The sequence below is a fragment of the Scleropages formosus genome, chromosome 24 (assembly GCF_900964775.1).
Source record: "Scleropages formosus chromosome 24, fSclFor1.1, whole genome shotgun sequence".
In the NCBI taxonomy this organism is placed as follows: domain Eukaryota; kingdom Metazoa; phylum Chordata; class Actinopteri; order Osteoglossiformes; family Osteoglossidae; genus Scleropages; species Scleropages formosus.
Window position 1 is genome coordinate 14,463,117 of NC_041829.1, and position 26,598 is coordinate 14,489,714.

Below are 26,598 nucleotides of genomic sequence, written 5' to 3' on the forward strand. Positions count from 1 at the left end.
TCAGCATTTTGTATGTTATTCAGTAGTCTGGGCCATATTTTTTCATTCTAATTTTTTTTTTTTTGCTCCTTTTTTTTTCCCTGCAGTGACTTGCTATTGCAATTTAAGAGAGAACCAGAGGTGAGCATGGATTGCTGTATGACACACATTTCCCAGCTGCACAAAATCGCAACCCTCCAAGCATCAACCAACATATAGCAACAAAACTGCATAAAACAAGATGAACAAAGAGGCTCAAGCTGATGTGAAGGCCCTACTCACTGCTCTGCTATAATATGTAAAGCCAAAAGCAGTTTTGTAGCCTAGGGTGTTTACATGGGTTTGATGGATAATCAGAATTTAAACCAGATAAAAGTTAACATTCACAAGAACATTCTAAGGTCAGGTTTTATTCCTTTGCAAGCTCCTAATAGCAGGCTGAAGCTAAGACCAACTAACAAGTACCATCACAGCAGATTATTAATTATTCTGATACTTAACACTTTTTCATAATTTTCATCTAGAAATGGTACTGCTTCCTGCTTAAAGGCAAAAGAGTTCTGTCCCACACCACACTGGTGGCCAGCAAGCAAATCCAGGAAAAAACAGCATCTCACAACTTCCAGAACAAGATGACCAGGTGAGATGGAACAGCAGAAAATGAACGCAATCTGGTTCAAGTAGCATTCCATGATATTAGGCATTCGAGGCCCTTCACCTCTGACCCTTCATTGTGGTTCATTCAGAAGGCCTCCAAATCTTCTGTAGACACATGTGCCTTTGCGTGTTAAAGACACCCTCTGACTGCCGCCGGCCAACCGTGGAAAGATATAGAAATGAATGATCCTGGGGTCCACCTGTCGGGAAGAGCGATTCGGCGCACCCGGGCGTTGCAGCCATTTGGAGTGACAGGGGAGGCCATCATGTTCCAGTAATAGGGTCAAGCAGCTGGATGGGGATTTAACACACAGCAAGGCCAGAAGGAGCCGGCCCCTTGCAGCAGAGGATGAATGGCCCAGCGGAGGCGCCGGAGCCTGTTTATTACAACGTTTTTCTGCTTCGCTGGAAACCCGTAATGATCGCCGTGCTGTTGGATTGACAGTGCCCCCCTTCCTGTCAAATGTCTGCTTTTCCAAAGAGGGAGAAAGTACAAAATTGTGCCGGTTGACCTATATCCACACCCCCATGAAGAGCTCTGTTCTCCTCCTTTGACAAGCAAGTGATATGTTGCTCCTGCAAAACATCTGATACGGTTACGCATGTGAAAAAAAAAAAAAAAACAGGAGGAGGGGGGGCTTAATTAGCATCATTGTCTGTGAACACATGAAGTGACGAAGACCAACCATCCGTGTAAAGAGAGGGTGTGTTTGCACTCATCACAACATAGAAAAAATTCACTTTTAGTCACAGCTCTTGACATCAGTCCATACAGTTCTCAAATATTCTCTGGTTACCTTATAAAGGTCCCGGCTTCTTTCCGCTGTTGTAATCTACATTTTGATGTGTGTTTCCCCTTTCTCCAGCTGCTCTCTGGAGTTTAAGATGATATAATGCTATATCACTGGTAAATGTCACCACTGCAGAATGCCTGTCAGCATGGTCAAGTCCAGGGGTCTGGAATTCAAATCAGGAGACTGATCTTTATCTGAGATGGTGCACAAGCAGCCCCCAACCAGTAAATCCAAACAGATGACGCCAACCCACCATTGTCCCTGCCACTTTCAGAGCTGGGTAGTAGCATCCAGTGAGTCTGCTCTGTGTCTAAAAAAAAAAAAAAAAAAAAGTTGTGCATGAAGTGCAAGGTAGTTCACAACACCTTCAGGGCCACATAGCAGGGTTCTTTTCGAAAAGTATGGGTCACAGCATCCTCAGCCAAGGATGTGATTGATTTTTGCTTGTCGAATGTTCCATTTTCTGTATATTTCTACATACAGATTTCTTGACACTTGACTTTTCCAGAGTATACAAGCATGCATTTTAAAGTATTATATAGATTATTGAACATACATTTTACTTACATTACATTTACATTTATTCATTTAGCTGACTCTTTTCTCCAAAGCAACTTACAATGAATGTACGATTAATTTTAATTTTAATGTGAGCTCAGTTTGCAGTAAATAATCTCGCAATTGGGTCCACACCCGGGTCTCCAGACCACTCTATGCAACACTATGCCATAAAATTATGTTGAATACCAAAAACCTCTCAGAAACATAATGATAATAGAGTAAAAATTCAATCTCAACAATCAATAAAAAAATATTTGCTTTGTAATGGAAAGATTTTATTGGAAGGATGTTGTTACCACTGGCTTAATGTACGTACATTATGCCCACGGTTCTGGAAATCGACACAGAGGGCTACAGGATGTGATTTGCATTAGCAGGTCCCCACTTTTTCTTTAATGCTGTATGCTTCCTCACAGCTGCAATTAGCCTGGTTGTTCCATATGGCCTTCTCCAAGTGGTGAAAGTCTATCCAAAATGGACAAAACCAAAACCACCATGTTTGGCAGCAGCTGTAACAATCCGTGTGAACTTCACCGTGAACTACTCCAAGCTAAACTACATTTCCAGACGGCCCTCTAATAAAGCATATTGGAACGCAAGCTGTTTTTAAAACCAGCTGTACCTTGCATGAGATGCTAATGGGTCGAGCATAACTCAAGGAAATTTCTAACTGTTTGTCTATTCGTTTCTCTCCCAAGGCAAGTAAGGCAGCATGGACAGCAACACGGATTTGTGTGTAATTTAATATTAATAGCTAAATTTGGACATGGAGATTTGGTTTTTTGTTTGTTTGTTGTTTAAGTGTCATTTCCTTTGAAAGGAATGAGTAACAGGAAATCATACGTTTCTCAACACATCGGAAGTGCTACTTTTTTTTTTTTTTGAAAATATGCCAGATGATTTGTGTTTAATTGTAATGGTCACACATTTGTTTATCTACGTTAAAACTCTCAAAACACAATATGTAGTAAAATAAATCTCTGCAGAGTAGTGAAGGCACAGTGCTTCACAATAAGCCAATATTTTTGCCCCCCCCCAATAAATATAGTAGAGAAGTTATCATTGCTGCACTTAACTCCCATCAATGCAACGTATGAATGGCTATTAATAGTTATATTCTATCAACAGGGGGTTGTTCAGCTCCAACCATTCATCCAGTGAAACATTTGCCACACTTCCTTCGCTCTTTGCGAAGTGTCTCTTCTTGCCCTTGCCTGATTTCTCCGTGATTCATTCACCCAGCGAAGACACTAATCATAAGCTCCAGGACGATTACAGTCAAAGCAAAATTAAGTATTTATCTCGCAACGGTGATGCGATGACTCCCTCTTCTGCTTTAATGGTTCCTCTGGTTCATCTGGGTGTAATGGATGGCCCTACAAGATGACAAAGCACAAAATTGCTGGAAGGGGCAAATGTTGTCTTTTAGTGGAATGGGCTTAACCGCAGGAAGTCATGCGAGGGGTCTGAATGATAACAGCAGACATGCAGATTGTCCAAATCCATCACTCCGGAATGCGCCTCCGAAGCAGAGGCTAAAAAGGGTGAGGGTATAATTCATGTAAACACATTTTCAATTAAAGTGTTCCATTCATCACTTTGTGCCTCCTTCCGAGTGTGCCTGAAGCCACAGAAGACACCGATCCTTCTCTGAGCCGCTCCTCATTGCTCTTTCTTCTATAGAATAATGCCCACTTTTCTTGTGTGAGACTAATAATTGAGTTCCTTCTGAAAGTGAATAGAATTTGCTCATCTTTTACTTAGCTAATTTGGCAGGATTTTCTTTTCATTTAGTCAGTTGCTGACCCAGGTCTTTACACTGAACTGATACAGTGAGAATAAACTTACATATAAAATGGTAAATCACTGAAAGCATTGATTATTTGCTAAATATTATTATTCTTATTCTTATTGATTCAATATTTCATATGTTTTTTTCCAACTGGAGATAGACCCCAAATTGTGTGCTTCCTGCAAACATGTGCTTAATAGACTGCAGTAGTGGTTAGAGCCACCACCTTGCAATCACAGAACCTGGGTTTAAATCCTTTCTCCTGCTGTCCTGTCCATGATCAAGGTACTTACCCTGAAGTGATACAGTAAAAACTACCCAGCTGTATAAAAAGGTAAATAACTATGTCCCTTCCTTTACAAAACTATCATTATAAGTCAGCTTTAACAAAGGTCAACTAAGTAAATAAAATATAAAAATGAAACATTAAGAAATAATCTTAATAAAACATGTTTCAAAGTCTTTTTGCAAAAATCATATTACTTCATTAAACTTACTCTGTGTAGTGATCCATTGCTGTGGCTGTTTTTTCATTACAACCAAAGTGTGTGACCAGCTTCTGTTCCATTTTGTATTCGGAACAATAACTTTGTAAGTAGATCTTTCAGATGTCTAAGGAGAATACAAATTTGGAGGTTGTTGAGTAACTCTGTTTAGCTCACATTTCAGGCTAAGGTAAAGCAAGTTAAGTTTTTTTTCTTCATACATATTCTTACCACATTCATATTCTAATGTGATTCCAGTGTCATCCGTTGCCAATACAATTCTCCGACAAAGAAGGTACATTTCTCATATTGTGTTTGATCTGTTTAGGGCTGTCAAACTTACAGAGTACATACGCGTCCAAGGTCAATGGAGACAAACTTTGTGTTGATCCAGCATATTTCCTCAACACAGAAGAAAGCCCACCTGGAGTTGTCTTCATACCTTGTTTCTTGCAAATGTTATATTATATATAAGAGAAGAATAGGAGCAATAGAAAGGAAGCAATGCAGTTGTCCCTGAAACAAATTGATTTCATGTCAGAAATGAAAGGTAAATAAATTGGTGGAGAAGACGTAATGATATTGTTCTCTGAGGACCCGTGGTATCTCAACCACTGTAAAATAACGGGCACTGCAGAAACACACATGACAGGGGAAAGGTAAAAATCAATTGTCCGCCCGTTCCTGACCTGTCCGTAATAGAGTCTGTTCGAGTAGATGCTGTAAAAAAAGAATAATTTGTTGCGACTGAACAAGGCTGCCTCATAAACGTTCTGTAAACTCTCAATATCTCAGATTGTTATTAAATCAGTATTGCCTTGTTATAGCTATTTTACACTGTTGGAATCTAATCAGTTCAGCAACCAGTTCTTTTTCACTTACACTTACCCAGTGCTCTGGTTTGACAACAGGAAAGAAGTGCTGCCGATATCCCATTCACGATATCCCACAAAATATTACAGTGTGTTGTTTCTGCATGTGTTGTGAAGATCCATGATTTCCATAGTCCAATAGTTCTCATCATAATGGAAAAGGGGTCACAGAATTGTTTTTATTTGATAAGGGTATCCAGCACACAGCATGAGTTGGTCTGACATGACTGTTTATAATATGAGATCCTAAATATGTCTTAACGAAAATTTGAAGTATGACATATGTTTTTCAGTTCTTGTTTCCTTTTTCAAATATATTTTCCATCGTATGGTTCATTATGTGACAATCGACCATTTTCAAAATGATAAAAATAAAACATAAACATCTAAATATATTTAAAAAAAAACTGATGTTTTCCATCCAAAGCAGCTTGCAATGTGAAATAATCAAGTTCTAGAATGACTTATGTATTCATACAGCAGTGTATTCTTAGTGAATTTATTCAGAGTATGCACCTTGATCAAGGGTACTGTAGTGGAAACAGGATTTGAACCAGAAACCCCCTGTTATTTTATAGTGTGATTTGATATGAGTGTTTATTTTCAGATGTGTCGTCATCCCACAGTTTGGCAAGTTGAACTCAGGCCATGCATCCATGCTACGCTGAAAACAAACTAAGTTCCACAAAGACTTTTGAGCTGAAAACAGTACACTTCACCTCGACAGGCTTAAAATGCTTTGTGATATTGCCAGTACAGAAGTTTTACAGCTGTAAAATAGACCCCATTGCATTACAAATGGTCAGTTAAATAAAGAAACACTCACTCACTCACTCACTTTTGTTAACTGCCTCTCCTGGTCAGGGTTACGGTGGTCTGGAGCCTATCCCAAAATGACTGGGTGTAAGGCTCGGGGGGTACACCATTTCATCACGGTACCCACATATGCACAGTGACACATTACATGCAATTTAGATCATCCAGTGCACCTGAACTGCATGTCTTTGGAATGTGTATGGAAACCAGAGCACCTGGTGGAGGAAACCGACACAGACACAGGGCAAAACATGCAAATTCCACACTAACTGAGCTGGACTCAAACTTATCCCCAAACAGCCATGGCACTGTGAGGCGCCAGGGCTACCTGCTGTGCCACCACTCGTCATAAAGCACACGTGCAAAATATATTATTTCATTCTTCAGTATATTATGAGGTTAACCCAGACCATGAAAATCAACCGCTGAAGACCTGCCAAATTCTAAGAATTTATTATTTTACGTATGTTGAGAGGGGAATTACATTGAGGAGGTGAGGTTATTTCTGTTGGTTTCCTTTTCTCTGTGTTGAATACCTACAAATAAACCCTGCAGGCATTTTCTGGCACAAAGTTGTTCTGTCTTTACCAAGCAAAGTTGCTCCCGAGGGCTCCTTAGCAAACCGCCGTCTGTCTTTCTCCCACAGGGACAGACAGCCAATCACCCGGGGACTTGAGGCGAAGCAGCCAATCACAGGCTTACTGTGCTGTTATAGCACAAAGCTGTTTGTCGCCATACGTCTGTTTACTTAGCAGTAAACATGCTTTGTGACGGGACAAAAGAAGTACCATTAGCATTTTCACAGTATCATAAAACCTCTCCTTCATCCTTCCAAACTGTCAAGTTCTGAAAAAGGTAACAAATATCAACATTTGTATATTCTTTATGTTTGATGTTACACCTAATGTGTCATAGGCATTTTTCACCACAATCATCTTTTTAATTTGCAGAGCCATTCCTCCCCGAATGTGGTCCCCATTGTGTAGCTTAATTAACCAAAACCATAAAATCTCCGATTGCAAAATATATTCCAGAAAACATCTACAGTAAAATAGGGATCTCATAAAAAAACGGTGGTCAAGTTCCATCATGTAAAAAGACAGCAATATAAAAATAACAAAAGGCAGTGAGTATCTGCAGTGCTTAGACTAGGATATTTCCGCGGGACTTCTCCCGTCACGGTGCAGCAGCTATCCAAACGTAGCTGTATGTTAATCACCCCCAGACCTGACCTGGATTTCCTTCCCCCCAACCTTGCGCTGCCGACGTCTCCGTGGCAGGGCCTACCTGCTGGCCTACATCGGAGACACAGCACAGGGCGCTCCACTTCATCAAATGCCGTGGCAGATCAGCACGCGGGGTTATTAATAATTTTGTCTGCACGTTACAGATGCTGCACAAATGAGTGTGGCTTTCTGCCGCGGTCTCCTGACACCCGGGTGCTCCTCAGGTGCCGAGCACAGACCCAAATCTGTCTCCAGGCCGACGGATCGAACAGAAGCTTCTTTTCTGTGAAACATGTAGGCATTCCATGAGATAAGGACACTAACACGTGCGTGTGTGTGTGTGTGTGTGTGTGTGTGTGTGTGTGTGTGTGTGTGCCTTCTCACTGATATACTCTGCAGACCACATGAGGATGACAACATTCAGCATCTTGTTTGGACAAGACTTCCAAGGCAAATGAGCTCAATGTGCAAATACGTCATTATAGCAAGGGGGGAGGATGAAGGATGTGTTAAAATTGTTCAAGAAACCATAATAGCAAATAATACCTTCCAAAGTGCAACACTTTGGTAGCATAAGAGTCTCAGCAAAAGCAGCAGCATTGCATGATGCAGTGCCATGAAGAGGGATTTTGAGAAAACAGGCATCTGCAGGTTGTGAATTATCCCATGCAAATTAGCCACATGGGCTTCAACAGTGATCCTGGGAAATCAAAACAAACATAGCTATATATAGGTATAGGTAAGCTGGACCACATAGTGTTTTCATTTCCATGTTAATAACTGGATGTTTCAAGAAGCGCTGTCAGTGTAAATATAAGACTGTTGAACGCTTGGCCTCTCGCACTTTCTATGTATTTAAACTACATACATACACACACACACACACACACACACACACACACACACACACACACATACATACATTATACATATGATTATATCTGAGTATGTTTGCATGTGGTTTAAAAACAGAACGCTATGCATATATATATTATCATACAAACATACATATATATATATATATATATATATATATAAAATGTGGTAGAGGATGTATTGTGTATCTGCACAAAATTTAAATTCTAAAAGAGATTTAAGGTTTTAAGACTTTTCTAAACACTTTCTTGTCTAAGTGCAGATATTTTACACATTTCAGATATTGTTTTGGGGCCTGCATTGCAGGGTATGTAGATAATGTCAGATAATTCCCTTTTTTATTGAATAAGAAAACACTATTAAAGCAGAAGAGAAGGATTTTCTGCATCTCTGCTTCTTTGTTCCAAATGAAGGCAACAGTTGAGCAGCGCGTCAGCTCACCAAACACTGAAACCCACAGGGCTCCTAAAAATCCTGGAAAGGCTGTTCCTTGAATGGATCCCAGAGGATAGGAAGTTGAAAGTGCCTTTGACATGTTTAAAAAGTGTAGGCACACTCTTAAATTGAACAGCTAGTGCCGAGAGCTCGGTAATAACAATTAGATGGGAATGCGTAAACAGTAAAACAAACACTGTCGGCCACAGTGTGAAAAAGTGGAATACAGTGTTTTGAGAGTGAGCGAAAACATTACAGGTAACACTTCCAGCTGCAAAAACTGTAATGGGCACACACTGTTGAAAGTACAGACTTGTCAAATGCATTTGGTAACCAAACAATCTGTGTGAAAAAAAAACATATAGTCTATGCCTGTCAAGCTTAAAAGCAACATAGACACGTATAATTTTTTTGCTGTTTCACTTCATCATGACTTTCGAGTGAGAAGTTACAATAAAGTTCTAATTTTTTATCCTGAAAACATTTTCTTTAAAAGTTTCAAAATAAAAATATGATGACCTTTGGATTTTTTTAATCCATCCATCCATCCAACCATTCATTTTCTAGACTGTTTAGTCCTTCTAGGGTTGCGGTGGCAATAGGGAGGCAATGGTGGTAATAATAATAACTAATCTTACACAGCACGATTTTGTTTCTTATATTTTTGTTACTGATTCCATTTTTTCACCTCAGTGGAGCACGCAGGTTCTCTCATGCAGGTATCATGAGGCCGCAGCTCTCCTTATATGGAAATGGGATACAGTCTCCTCTTTCTTCTGATTCATTCACAGAAAGCCCTTGTAATTAACAAACAAGATCACTCAAAGTAAAGTTTTCACTGACTATAGCTGCTGTATTATCGGTCAACCTCAACAAATTTGGGCCCAGACCATTGCCTTCGAGGGGGTGTCCTGGGGGGAGAAGAGAATGAGAGAGAACAGAAATGTAATATGAGTTTTCCATAAGTGCTGCAGGCCCAGCGCAAAGGCAGCCCAGAGCCAGCTGCGGCGCACATGGGCCCGGCCCGCTGCCGGGACTCGTGTTTCACCGTGACCTTCACTTCCTGCGCTGAATGGGAGCTACCGAGGCTGAGCTCTTGAAAAAATCCTTCGTGAAGAACGGAGTTATGAAAAGGTGGCTGCTGTGTCAAACATCTGCTCCATCCATTACGGCCTGCGTGGAGACGGGGAAGCAGGTACAGTAGAAGCAAATAGCCATCAATAAATCTCAGCCCTCTGCCTGATCGGAGCCGGTTCTGCTGGTCTTGCAAACAAGTGACAGCCCGCCCATTCCAAACCATAAAAACGTACGATAATTAGAATAATGAGAGTGCCATAGCAAGCTTATGAGCAGAAAATTTATTTATCATCATAAGGAAAGAACAGAAATGTCGTTTAGGTGTGTGGTGGGAAAAAGTCACTGTTAAATTCAATGTCCATGCCTAAAGACAGATCCATACTTCTGTTATAGTTATGACTATGAGTTATGACTTCCACCAGTCCGTCTGACTCATGTGATCCCAGGCTAGTACTGTTTTTTTTTTTTTTTTTTCCCTTTTTCTTTCTTGCGACTGAAACTACTTGAGAGTAGTTCTGGATATTATGTATCATTTAGAATAAAACCATAAGAGCACTTTCAAAAATGCTCATCCTTGACCCCAAAAAGCAAAACATTACCTGTTCCCTGACCATGAAATTCTATAATGCCGTTAATACTGAACTTCAGTTATAGGGTTCAGCTTGGTCATATTCAGTGCACAATAGAAAATACGCCATAATCCTCTCTGATAAACACACACTGGGATGAAAGCTGTATATAACAATGACTTAATATTTTATATTGACTGGATTATTCATTTACAAAAAGCACATGCATTTTTCCTCGCATATCCACACGCTCACCGAAAATGGGGACTGTAACCTTTAAAAAATTCACATATTTGCATCAATTTTTAAAAGGGGTTTATATCTAATGAATTTAGATTTAATTTGGCATGGCATAAAATCCATTTGTACAGTTTTTAATTAAGAATGCAGTCCATGCAATTAAAATTAAGGGTAGAGCCTTCATCAGCGGCTCCTGAGAGAACCCAAGTCGAAAAAATTATGTTAATGCTGTATGCTGAAAACACTTTGCATGGAAGGGATTTTTTCCTCTCCAGCAGACAATGAGGCCTCCAGAAAAAAAGTGCCCTCATCTTAAGCCGCTTTTCAAACACACTTGAAGCTTGTTTATTCCTTTGTTTACAAGTGTCTCGGCACACGGAACATATGTCAGGCATGTTTATAGATGCCGATTTAAACGTGACATTGATCTGTGTTTAAGTGTCACCGTACAAAATGCAGTGGCACTCCGACTACCCGCTGCCTTATTCATAAAGTCCACACACCGCTGCAGCAGGCCGGCAGAACTAGCTGAATCAAAGCTCGCTCATTTGAAATGAAACCACCAAAATAACTGCAATTTCCATCGAGTCTTTTCCCCATTTGTATCCCATCCTCATATGATTTACCATAAAAACTATACTGCATACTACTATATAACATCTCACAGTGGTTTTAGCTGCTGCACCCTTAACACGCCCGCTAGCGAGAACTCAATAACGTAGCAATTAGCCAGAAACTTCAGACATAAACTTCACGTGGGGTTCACTTGTTTCCAAAATGTTTGTGTTGAAAGTGAGAATTAAGGATTATTTTAGCAAGTGTGGAGCACCTGTAGTAGTAACTCACCCAGAAAAATGGCTCTGAAACGGGCAGTAGAACTCGGGGGTATTGTTATTGGCTTTTTGCATAAACGTTGCCATCTTAATTTCAGACCATGTTACTTTAATACTTTCAGAGACTAGATTTATGGTACACCTTTAAGGCAAAAAGAATACATTTCTGCTCACTCCAGAGTGTTTTCTGAAAGAGGGGCAAAATTTTTTACTGTATTGGTACGTTAAACGAAAAGACATATGTTGGAATAACCTTTCGTTCTGGCGCAGGCGAACCTCCTGCAGAGAGGCCGGTGGGAGCAGTCTCACTCCTTATATCCCTGTTACTGTGTGATTCATTGCTGGCCCACCTGTAACCTGTAATCATATCTGCCCGCCTGTGATTGCATGTCAGTAAAACGTTTGAGCAGGTAAACTAAAGCAAACAATTATTTTAAACTATATATAGGAAACCAGTTTGCTTTCATATGTAATCAGAAAACGTGTGGTAAAATCATATTTGGCGTAAATCTGAGTACTGCATCAAGTCTGAAGGTAAAGTGTGTGTACGGCAGGAGCCAAGGCCACACCTTCAGGTCCCTATCAACAGTCACACCTGAGCGGGGGTTAGCGCAAACATTCACATTTATTTATATAGCTGATGATTTTCTCCAAAGCAGCTCAAAAATGTTAAGCTACTTACTATGATTTATGAATTTTACAGCTGTTTTATCCAGATTTTTTTTTTTTTAACTGCAGAAGTCCATTGTAAGTACCTCCCTTGCTCCAGGGTTACTGCAGCAATAGGTGTGATTTGATTCAAACCTGGATCCTTCAAGTGGGAGGCAATTGTAACCACTACATTACCAGTGGCCCAGGTGTGACCATTTAACAACTATTTAATGCAAAAATACAGCTTTTCCTTTGGGTTTTCAAAAACAAAAGGTCTTTCTATTGTTACAATGCATGAACTGAAAAATACAAACCAGACATACACTGCTAAACATTCACCTCTCAGCTGCACATGTCTTAAGGTATTGCAAGATGCAATAATTTATTTTTTTTTTGAGAACTTGAAAGAAATATTTTCCACAGTTTCAGTTTGCTGGTTCTTCATACAGTACATTAAATATGTATACCATCATGTGTGCTTTGCATTTACCTTGCTTTTCAGTGAACAATGAAGGACAACGGAAGCTGAACAACAGAATTTATTGTAAAAATGAAAGTCTTGTTAGGGTTCTTCAATACATCATTTGATAAAACACAGCCCTAGAGATGTATATTGTAGTAATGTTTTAATTTTCAGTGTTCAGCTAAAGTGAAAAGTAGTCTCAGTCCAGCAACAAAATTTGTTTAGTGGGATAATGCTTTCGAAAATGCCAGGTGTTGATGTTATCCTTCATCGGTATTTGTAAAGGTGTAAGAACCTGCGGAAAGATAAGACAGTTTGTCATTTGCCTCTGATGGAAGATTACAGAAATTATTATAAAACCGTCATTACCTTCTATGAAGTGCCAGGAAACAAATCATGTCAAAGCATTGTGAAAGGTCAGGTTCTAATTCGCCAGGAGGAGATTAATATTAACAAATAACATGTTTCACAAGTTAATTTAGTTTCTTGATCTATCTCTGTGGATTTCATTATGATAGCTCAGAGGCAATATTAGACACAGATATTAAACCTAATATATACACATGCTCAGAAAGACGAAGATGCAGTTGCCAAATTAAATTTCATCCGTGCTTTTGTGCATGCGCTCATAATGACATGCAATAAAAAGAAAAAGCTGATTTTTGATTGGCACGTAAAGACTCTTTTTTTTAAGGCTCTACTGCATACCTGTATTTCAGTTTGTCCATAATTCTGTGGTAATCATTGAAAAAGCATATGTGCCCCATGAATAAAAATAATTATGCATTTTACCATTGCAGGTCAGTCATATGTGCACTGTTAATATGTTGTTATCTGTGTTTTTCTCAAAGCACTTTATCAGTTTTTTGCTGACAAATTTAGTTATTTGTTGTGCTGTGGTCTTGTCACGGAAGAATCTAAAATCCATTTAATCCATCATTTTTACTTTTAAAAATGGGCCATTACAAGATATCACCCTCTTTTAGTTTGTGATAACAACTCTAACTGTTGTCACGTGTCCCTGGCAGTATCAAACATGTCCAAAATGTGCTTTTTTTAACAACATTACTCTTGAGTTGGGTTTGAAAAGAGCAGATAGCAGAGTTAAATAATTCTGATCTCCAAATCCCCCTTTCTGTTTCCATATGATAAATGTCGACTAAGGATTACATGAGGGATCCAGCTGGAAATGTGAACCTTTCTGAGAGTGCGCCCTCCCCACTCACACCCTAATACTTTACAGACAAATGTTAAAGATTTATTGCACATGAACATCAAACATGGTTTTACTGCACCTTTCGTTTGGATCAAATTGACACATTTGGAACTCCTCTTAACCTAATGAATTTCCTTAGCGACTGCGCCTCTTTAAGGAATGACCTCACCACACACACACACATACACACACACACACAAGTTCTGAGATTTATGTCTTTGAAAGGGAGAAGAAGGTTATTTGCTACTGAACGGGTGGAAAGTGACGACAGCTGTCACCCACCTCGAAGACGCATCGTGCTGTATTGATTATGGACTGTACAAATAGTTTATTTTATGTGGCCAGACTGTCCCCATCTTTCTGCATGCTGAATAATGAATCAGTCCATCCCTCGGTGCTTCACAGTATTTATTGCTCTTTTCCCTCTGCATCAATGAAACAACTTGCATGAGGGCGTTAAACTTCAGGCTAACTTATGATAAGCATCATCAAAGAACAAAGTTAAAGCAGGAGCTCTTAATACTTCTCCTCAGTGAGGATTAAGCAGAAAAAAAATGCATATATGCAAATGTCTAATAACTGTTCTCTGCGTAGCATTCACATAACCTTAAACTCAAAATATATTACATCTCATTTTTTTAAATTTAATTTCTTTTTTTTTTTTTACTCTATGCTAACAGAATGAGGCATATAGTAAAGTGGTTAAGGTACTGCTGATCAAAGGGTTACTGGTTCATAAATCCCAAAGGAGAAAAGCTTTCAGCTAAATGTCTGAAAAAACATCTGCAAAAAATAGACTACAAAGGACAATGTATAAAACCGGAAGCTATATATGTCATTGGATAAAAGTGTCTGTTAAGAAACTAAATTAAAGTTTCATCAATTATATAAAATATTTAGATATAACCCAAGCAGTGTAGTCCTCATTCTAAAGTCCTAAATATCATATACAGTTCTCCCATTTTCCATGTGTTTCACAGTTACTTCTTTGCAACTTTCGTTATACTTTTTTTAACTTTCGTAGCATAATACAAGTCAAAGTAACTGCAATAACTGCATAATTAACCACATCATGTGTTTAATGTACCAGACAAGGTAAAATGTTGGTTAGTATTGGAGCACTAAATTATTTCTTCAACGGATGTCAAAAGTAAAATGATCCAGAATTGCATTAGTGTCCGACGGTGAATATTTTATATGCAAAGTGGTTGTTGAGATTTTTTGGTTGATATTTCAACGGACATTTCACGACATGTATAAATAAAATTATCCCCTTTCACATAATCCATTAACGGGATTGAATTATACATTTTTTCCTGTGCGTGGAATTCCTAGCCTCTCGCCCTAAGTTTAACGGAGTAGAAATGGCAATTACATATATTAGCTACGCTCTCACATAGTGGACTAATGGACTGCCTGTCTCAGAGCTCTGCTGCTTAACACTCATGAGACATGGAGAAGGGTCTCAGCGGCAGTGCTGGGATGCACTCCTCCCATACTCAGCCTACGCTCTTGACACAGAAAGTTATTTTTCTGTTCACTCTATGAAACACAAGCATGTAGATGAATCAGCAGGCCGCAGATAGCTGCTGAGGAGCCTCCGTGTTGAGAATGCTCATCACTACAAACAATGAGCCAAAAATGGGCCCTTTTTTTTCTGTAAGTGACCTCTAAGACATATTTCATTGGTGAAAAGCAAGGAAGTGGAGACCTACTATAATTTACTTCCATACGAAAACCTTCCAGTACACTACTTAAAACCTCAACCCAAACCATATCTGTATGAAGACTTTCACTTTTTAATAAACAGTCATAGCAACAATATCTTAGTCCTTGTCTCCTGTACTCTTCCCTCTATGTCTTCTTGCAAAACATGAGGCAAGCTATATAACAGAGCCTCTTCCCTCAGCTGTTCCATTATACAACAAAATAAACAATTATTAACCTTTCATTAAGTAAAACATTCATTCATCCATCATCAATAACTGCTTGTCCAATTCAGGAGAGCCTCTCCCAGAACCACCAGGCGCAAGGCTACACCTCACACGGACTGCCAGTCCATAACAGGTAAGCTACACACGTTTACTGTGTTCAGTTCAAGGTCACCAATGAATGTGAAACACACATCTTTGGAAACCAATGCCAACAGACGAAGAACACACAAATTCCACAGAGACTGATCCGCATTTGAACCTATGCCCGAAGAGCCCACCTCCTATGAGGCAGCAGCACTAGTCTCTAGACCACCATTCCACTGTTAAGGATGCACTTACTTACAGTAACATCCCCAGCTAATCTTTACAGTCAGATTGTTTTATTGAAAATTGTTTTATTTTTGAACAGGACACATTTTTTGTGACTTGTCCAGAGTTTTTCCATGTATACCTAAATAGTATACCGTAGCAGGTTGTCATATAATACCTAGCAGCTACCTGTGTCGCTGAAATAGTATTTCTTCTCCCAAAAGTATTGTGTAATTTTTTCCTTTTGCATAGTTTTGTAAAAAAAAGATGACGCTCTTTGCAGTTGAGCATGAACTCATATTTTAATTGGCTTGCAGTATGTGTAGCAGTGGAGTAGTCATGGTGCACTCTTCTCTCTCCAAAAATAATGCAGCTGCAGAAATGCTTTTCAGAGCTGTTTTTCTTTTGGGGAACATGGCCCTTCAACTTTGCTGTGGGAGTGTTCACAGTAGTTTTGTGGAACGCATTTGTTAAAGTGTAATGACTTTAATTTCAACTGTTGAATAATGTGGCAAAAGATACAGACAGACATGTTTACGTTGCTCAGTCATGGCAGTATATTCAGCCAGTCGTCTTTCATCAATAGCTACTTACCCTAATGCAGGGTTGCATTGGTGCAGAGCCTATTCCGGTATCATAAAGTGTGAAGCAGAGTCAGTCAGCTGCAAGAATAACCATATTTGCCAATAAGAATTTATATATATTTGTTTGCACACATGTATACACACACACACACACACACACACATATATGAACAAAATACTAACAGAGTGGCGTCTTCAGCTGACCTTCAGCTCATTACACTGCTCTGTTCCGAAAACCCGAAAACCACCCTCTTTTACCTTTCATACTTCACATGCACATCAGCGAGCCTAAAAATCTTCCACTCTGATTCCTCTATTTATTTGCAAAACAGATGTGCTTAAAACTCCCTTTTTTCTTTGCTTTGGCCTCCTGTTCACCTGCCCTTTTATATGTATGCAGGAAAAAGAATGGCAGTACAGCATGGCCTCATGGATGGATTTTGGCTGCTCCAACATAATTCTTTCAAAGCATTTGATTGTCGGGGCTGCAGACCTCCCAGCACAAACATTAACTGGTTGAAAAGCACTCCGGAATGTAACGAAGGAGACAATATTGGGAAGCGGGCCAAGGAGCCTGAAATGCTGGCGCCCAGAGCCTGGGGATTTGCTTCTCGGTAATAACAGGAGTTGAACAGAACCCAGCACTTCTGCAGAGCTAGAAATGGCAAAGCTTGGTCCAAAAAAAAAAGAGATTTAAATGCGGAGAAGGTGCTGGCAAGTCAAAAAAAATCTCCTGCCCTTTTTTCGGGGCGTGTTGAAATGAGCAAAGGAAGTCAAGTGTTTGGGGGGGTAAACCTAAAGTCTATTAATTCTGGGCCAGCCAAGTCAAGAGTGGAGTCTTTTAACCGCTTTTTTATTTTAGTTTCTCATCATGGCCTGCCACCCGGCAAGCTCAGACGGAAAGCAGAAACTCGAAACCGCTGTCATTCAAGGGAAAGGGCACCCTTAACGTTGGCGTTATTGACAGGGAGGTTGTGAAACTGACAGCGTCCAAAACGCGGCGCTGAAGCAAATTCCCCGGCAGCCCTGGCCGTGTAATGTTCGCATTAATTCCTTTTCGGGAATTGTTAAAGTAAGAAAGGTGACTGGCTTGAGTTGGGGGAGCTAGCTTCTTTGCTAATGAACACATACCTCGCCTACTTCTCCCAGTGTCCTTGGGCTGTCATCCCCAACCTTTTGAAGCTGTATCCGATTATCCAGACAGCAATTAATCATAATTAAGTAGGCCTGAGACACGGAGCAGGAGAGGGAAGGTGGCTACAGATCTGGCATTCGTCCTGAGCAGCCTTGCCGCTCCTCGTTTGGCTACCGGCTGCTTTGTTAGGTTCCATTAAAAATGGTGGATCGGAAAGGGGCGGGCCAGGTTGGGGGAGGCCGCAGGGGGTGGTTAGAGCATTGGAGGCTGGAGGAGGTAGAGTATGATGGGGGTGGACGAGGCTGTCTCCCCCACTGTCTGTCCTCCTTCTCCTCCTTTTCTCGGCCCCCTCCGGGCCCCTTCCGTAAAACCAGCTCTGCATTGCTTCCAGAGCCACTCAAAGACCCAGCGGCCACCGAGAGGAAACTCCATAACAAATTACTTTCCCCTCTGCCAGGTGATACGAATCCGCCTCCACCGAAGCAGGTTTTTTAAATTTAGCCGAAGAACGGGCTATTATCGATAAACTGCATTTTTCTTAATGGGGCCCAGTGATCCCAGCTCAAACCCTGACCCAAATCAAAACTGTTTCCCACTTTATTACACTTGTTTCTTCCTCTCCGCATTTTTTCCTGACATGTAATTTGACTCATGCATGTGCATACACCAGCATGTTAAACCATAGTAAATATAACAGTGCAGGTTATAAAATTCTAATCTGAAGCCAGATCGTCAATCACTAACCTCAAGGCGTTTTTTTTTTTTTTTAAATGTGGATACTATTTGGAACACACATTTGTGTATTTGTATGGAAAGATTAATTTTGCCACAGACTGCATGCTTACATCGTGTAACAGTCACCACTAACAAGGTGCTGCAATTATTTCTTACAGTGCTGAGGGTAAGATCATGAAGGCCGGAGGGAAAGTATATAAACTGCGGTTTACTTTTTGTTGAATAAACTTTCAACACTCCCTTCTGGTTTCCAAAAGAAGTGTACTGTTAATTAAAAAAGTACACATTATAATGCATATTAATAATGGGTGAACCCACTACATAAATTCAAAATATCCCAGTAGTACCATTGAGAATGTGTTTATAGTGTGAACTGTTGTGTGCGCCTTCCATTTCTGATAAAATTTCTCTGGGACATAAACAAAACTTTGACAATTAGAAATGCATTAATGTAACAGCCAAAGGCCTATTACCAGCCCAAGAGAAATGTAAGAACCCGCTAAATATATTTTTAATGTTCCATTAAAGACCAGCACCTGGGTGCTGGTGTGAGACATTAGTATTGAGATATAATAAAAAGTACCATGCTGCTCTTGGTACACCAGGGTTAATTCCCCATAAGGCACCATTCTGCTCCACTGCGAGGCCCGTGTGCAATTTCAACATAATGTTGCGTAATTCCTCGGTCAAAGGTTCTCGAACCGAGGCCCAGCAAGTCTACGGCCTCCTTCTAATATATATTTCCTCCTTCTCCCGGCACTTTATTATTAGGATGTGCTTTCATTGCATCAGTAGAATGGAGAGTGATGTTTCTGTCCACATGTTCGCAAAGCAGAGATTAATGGCGGGGTCAAAAATATCTCTGGTCCCCCTGGGTTAGCCTTGAAATCCCGCCCAACCGTTGACAGAGGTCAGTTTAGCTCCACTTTCTTTTCTTTTTTTTTCACAACACTTCCAGCAATGAAATCGTCACGCCTTTTTGATTTCAGCATTTATATAACAGCCCCTCTTGTTTTTCAATTTTTGTTTATTGCCTCTAAAATTAGTCTTATTTCAATTAATCTTACAGTCTCACCTCTAAATGAAGACCTTTTGGGTGGCTGTACTTTACATTTTCTGCCATCTGTACCAAATTACTATGGTCAGTTAAATGATGGAACACTGAAATTACTGCATCTTTGTGTTCTCTCAACAAAAAAGTGAATAAGAAATTATTGTTACCAAAGTGTTATTAGTAAAAAAAAATCTTCCAGTAAAAAAAAAAGTTTTAAGATTTAAAACACTTTATTAAAATTGTATTTGGTGCTGTGATTTTTATGTGCAAATTCATTTTAATAATTTTCAGTGGCTAACACTAGGCATTCATCTTGTATAAATCATTCATTTTATAATTCTTTTTTAATAACATTTTTGTTGTACAAATGCATTTTTTCCACAGTTTGTTTTTACTAATCTATTTACTGCATAGCTTGTTCTGAAATCGAGAAGATTATATTTCACAAAGAAAACAAGCTCTTCCAGGCCTGGGAGGCTGTGTGTTCTGCTAATGGACCATGGAATTCTGCACTGTTCCCATTGACCCCCCCCCCCCCCACCCCACACACCCTTCCTCCCCACAGCCCTCCCCCATAATTCCTTTCTTCAGTCAAACTCCTGATGTCAACTGCCTACAGGGATGGTTAGACTCTGCGCTCCGGTTTGATTGTCCTCCACTGAAACTTGACCCGAGGAGGACTTTGTTCTTACAGCAAGGACACCAAATTAACACCGAAACCATTTCACAGCAAGTGTCTCTCATCTTAATGAGGGATGACCCGGAGAAATGTGCCATAATTATCTTGATTATTACCGTCTTTTTGCAAGAGAATATAAAAGCTTCATTATTGTTCTTTTTGAATTGTTCATTATGATTATTTTCAAGCCTGCAGCCTTTTCATTAAAAGCGGGGTAAAATCCGTAATGCATATATCCGATAGTATTTTGAGTGTAGAGAATCCTACTCTATAACTGCCAGGACCTATTCGGAATTGTGAATCAGCTCCGGCCCACATAGTTTTAACATGTCCTTGAGGGAGCATGGCCAAATTACCAAAACACACCACATGTTATGTTGTGTTAAAAATGTCAGTGTTAGAAGTCACCATGATAATGAAATAATGAGTTACACTAGGGTTACTCTAAACTTTTACTTAGACATCACTTTCTGTAGATCATTTATAAGTGTGTGTGTGTGTGTGTGTGTGTGTGTGTGTTCATGCCATTGTTTTTTGTAGCAGCTTCATAAGAATACTGACCAAGAGAACCAGTTAAAAGTGGTTTTATGCACCATTTCAGTCGGGAAAAATTCGCCGCACTGCTGTGTTTTAAACACCATTCTGTCAAACTCCATTCAGTGTTTAACCCTAACCAGCAATGAAGTCGTTGTTTAGTATGGAACACTAAAAATTGTACATCTAAACAAACATGACTGTTTCTTTTTTTTTTTTAAATCAGTTTACTGTTAAGGGTGGTGCGGTGGCACAGGGGGTTGGACCGGGTCCTGCTCTCCGGTGGGTCTAGGGTTCGAGTTCCACTTGGGGTGCCTTGTGATGGACTGGCATCCCGTCCTGGGTGTGTCTGGGTAGGTGAGTATTTTACTTTAATATCTTGCTCAAGAAGACAGTACCATAGCTATCCCTGGGACCTCAGTTGTTCAGCTTTTTTTTGGTCAGAAGTCCTACTGCTTCATTACCAAACTATATGCATACTGTATATGTTAAAGTGTTTTACACAAATGAATCTTTTTCTCCTGGAATCCAGCTTCAATTTGCCATTTATTTATCAGTTGTACATTTACTTAGTAGAGATTAAGTTGCCACGAACTTTACTGCTTTTTCCTCGCAAGTATTGGACCCTGATATTCTCTGCCCCTCTTTATCATGGGCTGAAGCAACATTCCAAGTCGCCCTCAAAATCCGCAGTAGCTGTTTACCCAGGTGCCAAAATAATCAAGTTCAGCTGGCATGGCAGGTTATGAAAGAAAATTAACTGTGGGAATAACCCACTGTGACATGTGTCGCCTGCATACATGATCAAATGAGTCCTTTTTTTTTCTCAAAAGAAGCTTTCCAGGTAGATATATTGGCTGGGGACACAGTTTTCGACGACACCGGCTCAGTCGTTATTACTTTGATGTGAGGAGGGTCAGCGCCATAATGGGTTTGAGAATAACTAAAATCCTTACCCTTGCCCAGCCCCCCCCCCCCACCCCACCCTCCACCTGCCCTTTTCCTTTTCTTTATTCCCTTTCTCATTTTTTATGCATTTAGCATGCATTGAGTGTAATGTACTTAACAGTGACGGACAGGGAAAAGCTCTTGTTTATTCACAATTGGTGTTCAACACAAGCTGTCAGAGTGTAATTGAACTCTAGACCCAACACACCTTTGTCATGACCCAGGGGTATAGGGGAAACCTTCAGCGTAATATTTTGTGTACATTTGTTTGTGCATGCAGCTTTTTTTTTCATCCAGCAGATCCTGCTATCTGTAACTCTGTCCACTGTCATTATACCATACATTGTTAAAACAAACATTTTTTTCAGTACAGTAAGATAAATCTATATGTGTGTGTGTGTGTGTATATATACATATATAGACACATAAATATGCATATCCATATATATGTATATATATAAACCTCTGATTTTCTTACCTCCACAGCCATTTTGAGAGCAGCTGCATCATTAATCTTCTAACATAACTCTCTGAAAAGCACTGTAGATAAAATCTGAATTATGGCCTGTGCATTACACATCAGAAAAGGCTTTCAGATTAGAAATATGGTTCATTCCATGCCACTATTTCCTTATTCTTGGCCAGGCCTCTGCCTTTGGTTAAAAAGTGTCACATGCCCAAACCTTGGTCAAGCAATAAAACAGCATAATGAAGTTCTGGTGTAATAAGGTGCTTATGTGTATTTTTTTTCTCAGTCTCGTTAATTTTCTGTACGTTAGAAGCCAGAGGAATTTGTTGCAAGCCAAATGGATTTTGCAGTACCCACAATACCTGTTGTTCTGCTTCTGCTGTGGGAGGCCTAACGGTGAGGCCAACATTGTGTGACAGGGTTAACACCCCCGCTCATTTCCTGTGCCACCCCCCGGCAGCACCCCATAAGCAGCCCTGTTCTGAGTTATATTTTCCGACACCCACTGCCTTGTCCATGCAATCGGATCGCGGAGCACACAATGAATTACTATAAGCGCTCAAATAATACGGTCCAGCAGCCGTTAGGTCATAACCCTTTGTTGCTCTGTATTGAAAACTTCACAAAATAAAAAAATTAAAAAAAAAAAAAAACACTTTTTTTTTTTTAATAAACATATTTGCAGAGCGCACTCAGACACGCTGGTGAGCTCAACACACTCACCTTGCAGTCGTGATCTACAGTGTACGTGTTGTACATTCAGAGGCTCTTCATGTGCCACTGAGGTGCAATAAAGACACTGTAATGTAAGAGCAGAACTTTTTATTTTATCGTGATTGTTTCGGTTAAAACATTATTCTAGCCATTCATCAAGAGCAACTTGTGCTATATTGCTCTGCCTATATTGATATTGTGTTGTTATTTTTCAGCTCACACATTTCTCCAGAGCACCTTACACTGTCAACCATTTCACAGTGATTCACCTGTGTTTTTACTGTGTCCATTCAGGATCGGGACTTTGCTCAAGGGCACTGCAGTAGGAGGGGGATTCGAACCTTAGTCTTTCAAGTAGAAAAGAGTGGCTCTAACCACTACATTGCCCAGTACCCTCAAAGTGCTTACTTTTTATTCTTACTAGTAGGGATAATCGTGGTAAAGGCAGTAAGATAGGAATGACCAGAGCAGTGAAGAGACCGCATTAATGAGGACATTTGAAAAATGAAAATAACAACAAAGATTCAGAATTTCACAATTCTGAACATTGTCTGTGTCCATGTGTAATTTTTCGGGTAAATAATATTAGGCCAGGTTCTGCAAGAGGAACATGTACGTCAGTCCATTGAGCCGACCCAAGAGGTGCAGAGTTGAGCCCATGAGCGCTCCAACAGGGCGACTGCGGGCTACATGGGGCTACGGGAGATAGTTCTTCTCGTGGGGAAGAAATCGAGGAAGGCGCCTGCAGCCACGGAAACACCACAAAGCCGACAAACTTCACCGCCGGCCTCCTCCTGCCCCAACGCGTGTCATGCAGCCCCCTGCCAGGGAGCAATCTGTAGAAGCCCAAGGATTCTCCCCAAGCAGACGATTATAAGCCCGCTTTTTCCATCATCAGAAAACCACAAACTAGCGTCTGCGGAATTCCCTGTGTCACACCCTTTTCCTGTTAACTGTCCTGCTTTTCAGATTTACTTTGCATTTTATACCCACCCCCCACCACCACCACTTCTTCCCCCTCTTGGTCCCTATCAATCATCACCTCTTTTCTTTTTTAAAAATAAAACGTTAATAAATTTTTCAAGTTCATCCCCCCAGGTTAGACTGTCACATTATAATAGCAAAAGATGTATCTCCGAGATGTAAAAAATGAAAAGCGCTGTTCGTTAGCCTAAATGGACCTGAATATTAAAAGTATCCTTTTTAGCACAGGCATGAAGGCAATGCATGCTAATATATTTTACATTCTGCTGCCTTTAGAAACCCACCAAGGTTTCAGATAGATGGAGAGATTTAGTCACTGGAAACAGACAAAAAGGGAAAATTAAAAGTCATCAATGGGCCTGTACAGTTGTCACCCCCTCAGTCAATCCACAGCATCTTTCAGATCTTCTAAATCCTGAAATTTCAACTGCACAAGTGCATTAGAAAGTGCAAAAAAACAAAGTATGGCACAAGCCCAGTAAGTAACTGTATGTTGATTTATATTGGGAGAAGTAAAACCCTTGTCACTGTGTGGTTACAAATTAAAAGTGGACTATGATGAGGACCTCCTGAGTTTCCCTGTTCCACAACTGGCACTGGAGACCAGGTGTTGTAGTGGTTACTGCCATCACCTTGTAATGAAAGGACCAGGGTTAAAATCCTGCCTCTGGCACTCCTGTAATACCTCTGAGCAAGATACATACCCTGAACTGGCACAGTAAAAATTGCCCAGCTGTGTAAATAGGTGGACCATAGTAAGTAGCTTATTGTCTAAACCAAATGCTGATGGATTTCATTATTTCTCAATATTCTTTAAATAACAGATAAATAATTATTATACTCTTAAGAGACTTTAGAAATTAGATGTCAGAGCGTGCTCTGTGGAAGTGGAATCCAATCTCCAGGTAAACTTCCACTGGCCTGCAGGATGTTCCCAGATGAGGCCTCCCATGATGGGACCCTGTTGTCCACTCTTTCCATTCCAACTGGCTGTCTGATGTATTTAAGCATTTAATTTGCACGCAAAACAAATAACAGAGCATAATCGACCGTCTGTGTGCTGGGGTGAGTTGGGGGGTGATGATGGGTTCAGGGTGAACGACAGGTTGCCGTGTCACTTACGCCGGTGTACAGACAAAGGACGTGTGTTGATACTGATAGTGGCATAGTGACACACTGTGAGGTGGGTGGGTGTGGAAACCAACCTCGTGATGCACTCCAGACCTTACACACAGCACCTGGTGTGTGCATGGTCTCCAAACAGGCCACACACACATCTTCCAGCAAATGACCCCAATTTACTGATATATGACCTTAAAATGGTGCCATGCTCATGATGGCTGCCCCACAGCATTTTTAAAATTGAATATCAAATATCAAACCAGCATTGCTGAGAGTAGTGGCAACTTGTCTTGGGGCCTAAAGATACTAGCAATAGTAGTCAACGGCACTATGGACAAATACCGGTGTACACTTTAGGACTGAATGAACACTGAATGGGACACACTCCCATGCCCCCATCTTATACCGATGACATAGACACCATTTAGAGACCATTATCTACAATAGCAACAATACAATTTGGAAAAATGAACATTAGAAAAACCATTATAAAATATGCTTACCTAGTTCAGTTAAATTTACGGTCATAAAACAATAGAATTCTTGATATGATTTGTTTAGCCGTACAAGCTGGGCTTAATGAACTTTAGAGGGATAAGGCAGCAGGTGGTGTAGTGTTTAGAGCTATAGCTTTGGAGATCAAAAACCAGGGTTCTCAGGGTACAGGAATCTACTGTAGTCTCCTTGATCAAGGTACTTACTTTGAACTGATGCAGTAAAAATTACACTGCTGTATAAATGAGCTCTGGTGGGTCTGGGGTTCGAGTCCCACTTGGGGTGCCTTGTGACGGACTGGCATCCCGTCCTGGGTGTGTCCCCTCCCCCTCCGGCCTTACGCCCTGTGTTGCCGGGTAGGCTCCGGTTCCCCGCGACCCCGTATGGGACAAGCGGTTCTGAAAATGTGTGTGTGTGTGTGTGTGTGTGTGTGTGTATAAATGAGTAAATCATTGTAAGTGGCTTGGTGTACAAACCTAATATTGTATACCATTGTGCAGAAAATATACAAAATAGCTGGATATATAGGAAGCAGATAGAGTAGATAAATTTGAAGCAGCCACCGAATGGTACTGAAACTGCTTTCTGTAAGTCAATGTCTTTCTGTACTGGGACATATTAGTATGTGTCTTGTAAAGGGCACGTTTTTATTTTTGCTGTACTTTTTTGCTCGAGTTCTCATCCGATGTTGTCAGCGTAATCTCTCCAGCAAATTTCATGAAATTTTTGTATATTGCAGTGCAAAGCAGCTGCAATTTTAATGTACATGTCAAATTGGTTGCTTTTGGTAAATAACGAATAGAAATTTGCAAACCCTGTAATATATGGTCACTGTGATTTAATGTTACAGTTGTTTTTGTCTTGCACTTTTTGTCTCATTTCAGATTTTAAATAAATTTGCATCAGCGTCATTTCAAGGGAGGAAAAGTGACAAATGCAGTATGTATCTGTCTTGCCCCCCATCCTCTCCGACAGTGTGTAGGCTTGACTGTCTATGTATTATTTTTGTTTTTTTTTTGTTGTTGTTATTCATTTGTTCAGGGGGGCGCGGTGGCTCAGTGGGTTGGACCACAGTCCTGCTCTCCGGTGGGTCTGGGGTTCAAATCCCGCTTGGGGTGCCTTGCGACGGACTGGCGTCCCGTCCTGGGTGTGTTCCCTCCCCCTCCGGGATTACGCCCTGTGTTGCCAGGTGGGCTCTGACTCCTCGTGACCCCGTATGGGACAAGCGGTTCTGAAAATGTGTGTGTGTGTGTGTGTGTGTGTATTCGTTCGTTCGTTCGTTCGTTCGTTCATTCATACAATTGTCTTCTTCCAGAGACAAGTTGAATTCAAAAGTATGAAAAAAGTTCAGACTGGCACA